Source organism: Teleopsis dalmanni, chromosome 1 (assembly GCF_002237135.1).
Source record: "Teleopsis dalmanni isolate 2A chromosome 1, ASM223713v2, whole genome shotgun sequence".
In the NCBI taxonomy this organism is placed as follows: Eukaryota; Metazoa; Arthropoda; class Insecta; order Diptera; family Diopsidae; genus Teleopsis; species Teleopsis dalmanni.
The window spans coordinates 25726528-25732386 of record NC_051846.1 but is presented as its reverse complement, the minus strand read 5'-3'; positions in this window follow the sequence as shown (position 1 = coordinate 25732386).

Below are 5859 nucleotides of genomic sequence, written 5' to 3'. Positions count from 1 at the left end.
AAATGGAACGCAATGAAATTATATACTCGTATACAAATAGGAGTAGAGTTAGTTAGGTTTCAGGATTATGTTTGTTTGTTGAGGAGCAAAATTGGCGATCAATGGATGAATGACACTTGATTTTTATTAGCACCGCGGGTAACTAATTTCTTGGCATTACTTTTGCAGTTGCTTTTTATTAAATCTATTAGCTATCCTTGTCTTAAAGACAAATTTTGTTATTGCTCTAGTTAATATATACCATTTTCTTTATTGTATATAATTATTAGGCATAGTCTTATTATCAACTAATACAACTGAAAACTTTAAATTACTTAAGTCAAACTTTGCTAAAATTATTTGATTTTCCAACCAAACGACAAGTATAAGTTGTGAAATAAAAGCATGAGTATAGTTTTAGGCTAGACTGCCTTATTTACTAAATTTGGGCTACAATCGGCTTCCAGATATGTTTTTGAAAAAATATTCCTTTTCAAACGGCCTATACTCCTTGCACGTTTTTTCTAGTTTTGAATTTAAAGCACCTTCAAGTTCACTTCACCGGAGTCATAGTCTTTTCTCCTTCTTCAATTTTAGGTTCTACGTCCTCTTTTTCCAAATGATGTTTCAAAAACTTTTTTGATTGGTGCATAATCGTATAATAACCAAGTCTGTTGCAGATTGTCTACTGCATTCACTATGTTTTAGTAAACTTTTGTCTTTATTTTTATTGTTGGAGTTTTCTATATTCATGGCATTATAAATACAACAAATTCATTATTTCTATTATAATAATGTTTATCAATGTCCTTTATTTATAAATAATTAATATTTAACTATACTTTTTCACATGGGAAAAAGTAATAAAAGCAGAAACTGTGCTCTATGCATTTGCATGATGATGTGCATTCAATATTTTGAAGTAAATTAATACTATTTCTACCTAATTCGAAGGTTATTATTTCCTAATGATAGAACTGAAAGCTTAATTAAACAATTCTTACACAATACGCTTTATTTGTTCCAAATAAATAAAATATACTTATTTTTTGTATAACACAATAGCAATCGCACAATGCCTGAAATAACAATAACTCAGAAACTTTTATTATTCTTCTTCACTATCGTACAATAATAGTGCGTGTTCCGAAGTGTCTTAATCCCAATGAACAAATCAATTTGTTAGTAAATAATGTTGATTATTTGTTACAAATAAAGTGATAAATAAAAATAAATTGAGGTGAATGAAATATCCTTACGGCATAATTGGACAGGTAGAGCATATCTAATTCAATGTGTGGGCGGTTGCTGCTGGTTCGAATGTGCATAGTTTTATTGACCATATCACATGTGAGATACGTGCACGAAACATAAAACCTAGGGAATGTATGTGGAAACTGTAAACGCGAATATGTGAAAGGGAATGTTATGCACTACTTAGTGTATATGGGTTTTAAATAACAAATGGATTCATAGCTTTATTTGTATTTAAATACAAATTTACTGGTATTATTTGAATTATAATGTTATTTCATTTTATTTCTTATTGCATTCCATTATACACATATGTTATATAGTTTGTATATAATATTTAAAGTATTAATCTTAAAGACACCTACTATTCGCATAAAACTTTCTAGTAAACATATATAAGTTAGCGTTTTATCTATCTACCAGCACGTTTACTTAAATTGTATTGGGAATTAAGTTGCCGAAATTGATAATCAAAAAATATTTATGATTATTGCATATATTTGGCAATACTCTGCTGAATTGAAGTGCGTGTATGTACATGGCACAATACAACTTGATTCTATTGAAGGAAGTGTTGTAGGGAGTAAGAAATGAAAATAACAATATTACAAAAAGGATAACAGGATAACAATATTTATTTTCTTGAGCTCAATTTCATCCAAAATTTAGCACCTAAATACACGCAATCAAGTGGAAAAGTCAGTTTCACTCATGAATAAATAAATTGTATGGCTGCGAATAGCTTATTTAATTCCTAGCATATTTTTGTGCGCATAATTTTTATGCGTGCCCTCATAGCAATAATACATATTGTATCTTTAATATATAAGAAAAAATATATATATTTTTATGAATTCAATATTTATTCATTTTTAGGCATATTTTTTTGTTTTTTTTTTTGAGATTATATACTTTTAAATAATTCAACCTCATAACCCAGTTTTTTTGTTTGAATGTATAGCATTTGCTTCACAATAAAATAAAATAAATTTATATTTTGTTAAATTTTTTTGCAATTCATCGTTAGTGTGTTCTACAACATTACTATTATCTTTAATATATATTTTAATATTAAGTATGAGCAAATTTCTGCTCGCTTTTTTAATCTATTAAAAACAAGTGTTATAATTAGAAAAAATAAAAAAATATTGCAGTCTCAAAGCATATTTATCTCATTATTCTTTGGCTTCTGTTGCTGTGAATATTAAACTCTAAGACATTTTGTTTGCAATAATTATGAGGTAAAATAAGGATTTCTTTTATATACAAAAGTGTGTACATGTTTTGGTCATCAAAGCTTTTCACTATTCTGATTAAAATAAAATTCAAGTTTTAAATATCTCAGTGCACCTCTTAGTTTCTCAAAGCTGTTTAAAATTTATTAAAGAGGGTATAAGTGTATATTGAAGTAAACGTAAATGATGAGTTATGTTGCTAGGAACGTCTTTTCTAATTAACGTAAAATAATGTTTTATTCATGCGTTAGTTTACAGTAGCTAATTGGCTACCGTATTCCGTTGAAATATTTTCAATTAAGTATATTTTTATATTTTGTTAAAAAAGTTCTTTAAAAAATTAAAGTTAAATTAATCGATAACATAGATACTCTGTTACCTTCGACACAAAAACTGCGCTAAAATTCATTTAAATGTAATGAAATTTTTGACAGTATACCCGTGAAGGATCTACATAACCCACATACCTCATGTTATTATTAGAGTGTCATGGGCTCATCATGAGCAAAATTGTTATTGTATTTAGTGCAAATTATAAAATTGAGAGTGAGAGAAAAAACAATATTTCGGTTCAAATTTGGTCATGAGAATCGAGGTAATTTGGCATCGTTACTTCGGTAAAGCAATGTTATTCAGTAATAAATGTCAATATTTGTGTCTTTTAAAAGCAAATTATTGAAAATACTGTAACATTCTGTATAACACACATTTTCGTCAAAGCTTAAAAGAGACAATTTTGTCTCTTTTCCTAAAATTTTCCTAAAATATTATATATTTTATGAAATCTTAATCGTCAGCTTTATACACATAATTTATTTTAATTTTATATCGTTTCTTTTAATCTTTTATAATGTTTATCTTATTTTGTCATCTGTGTCTTTGAATTATGCGAAACCTTTTATTTTTTGAATTTACATATAGTTAAAAAGCATTGAAAATATCAGTTGCTACTAAGGGAACGATCTCAATTCTCAAATATCGCGATTTAATAACGAATATCAAAACTCAGAGTAAATTATTTAACTATGCTTTATGTCGAAATGATTTAGTTATCAAGATATTGGGTTTTAAGGTCATAAAGCTTATGAAATTCACAATTTATCAGCTAGATAAATACATTCGACGCCATATATATTTTTTTGTCAATTTAAAAAAACTTAAACCTATTAGGCTCGATGTCTGGAAAACAATGCTATGTATATCGACATATATCGTCGTAGAAAAACAATAATTTGAAATTAATAACATTTGTTGTCAAATTGCATCGCCTCAGAAATAAGAATCTTTAACATTGAAGTATTATAATCTAACGATATTTTTTTAGTTTATTCTACTCTAAAATTACATAACATCAAACATTTTCATATAATCCTCTTATTGCTTAAAATTTTTTTGAATATTTATTAAAATTTTTTTATTATCACATAAATTATTTTATTTTAATAAAATTACATAATAATAAAATACTTCATTGAATACATCTGTATAATTTGTTATATAATCCTCATTTTTTATCATTTTTTATTATTATTTAAATTTTATTATTTTAATAAAATTATATTATAATAAGCTACTTTATTGAACCTTGAGGATTATATACCTCTTATTTTTTATAATTTTTTGTTATTATATAAATCTTATTATTTTAATTAAATGCTTTAATTTAGCAATATAATTTTTTTTCCTTATCATATATATTAAAATATAATTTTTTTTTATTTTTAGCACAAGAACCTGCAAAAAAAGAAAATTCACAAGGTACACAATTCGCAAATATTAGACTAGCAACTAACATACATTCGTGTAGTAGTCATTGTAGTCGTTGTTGATTGAACATTTTCTAACTCGTAGCATACAATCAAATTCACTTAAGCATTCACACTTCAGACTACTAATAACTCATTAAAAATTAATTAAATTTGCATGACAACACATTTGAGAGTGCGTTTTTTTTCTGGTTAGTCCCGTACCACTGACAATTTGCCATCAAAATTTTAGAATTGCTTGACATAGCGAACCATAAAAACGACAATCAAAACTTCATAAATTCATAATTGCACAGTAAATATTAAACTTACACAAATGATGCTTGCAAATTCCACTAAAGACTTGAGCAAACACAAAGAAAGTAGTTTGCTTAAAGATAACAATTTCCTCCTTTAGCAAGGATGTAAATGACGGTCGAACGAAGGATAAGAATAATGGCTGGCAACCAACAAGCAAAGTGAAATCAAATACTTTTTGCAGTTCTGCAGAACCACTAAAGTAGAAATAAAAAAAAATAATAAAAAGAAATATACCGCGAGTTTGTAGTGCAAAATTTATGACCTAAAATTTTTTGTTTCAAATTATTTATAAAAATTGGTTTGCTATATTTTAATAGAATATAAATTTGATATGAATAAAAAATGTATACTCAGTTCAAATTTATATGCTCGCGTGTACGAGACGGACTGCAATTTTTTATCAGAACTCAATTTTTGTTATCACAACGCAATAGAGAGAATTCTGCTAACAACACTATAAATTTTAAATACAATAAAAAAAAATAAAAATAAAATAAAATAAAATATTTTTTAATTTAATTTCTCTTACGAATAATAAATCAAACACAAAAACGAATATCAATGGAATATATATAGAAATTTGTTTAAAAAAGAAAAAAAGAAAATTATGGAAGAGGATGCTTCAGAGCACCACAAAAAGTTTGCTATATAACGCAAGGCAGAAGAACGAAAAAAAACTGCAACAAATTTGAAAACTAAAATAGAAAAAAATATCCTCTGAAGTTCTACGCCATTTTGACTTGCATTAAATTTTCCGCTGCTACAATTGCTGTCATGGATAGCAAAATATATCAGTAAACTCAGAGCGTTGCAATTGAATTCGAAACCCTGTTCACTTGCCCTTGCACTAGAATTTCCAACTGTCGCGACGGCTCAACAGTGTATCAATATGGCAACCATGGGCCAAATTGATATTCTATGACATTGTGCAACTCTGAGGAAGAAGGAGTGCACATTCAAAGCCAATTGAAGAAAGTTTGATTGGCCTGACTTGGCTTGGGTCTCCGCTGTGAACATAAATATAAAATTAAATATGAAAATAAAAATAATCGTAAAATCAAGAAAAATTTTATAGCTTTCATACAGTTTCTCAAGTGCATAACTGATTTTTTTGGCTAATTTAATTGCATTTAAATTTAATAAATAATTTTTAAGTATTTTTATATATTCACATTAAAAAATTATTTATATACCAAACTTCCTATCATTCTTCATTGCATTTTCAGTTGTTATAAATGCTAATGCTGCCGTTTCACAGGCATGAGGCGTGCTTACATGACACATATTATGTATGATGTGTGTTGCACAGTTGCAAACAAATATTT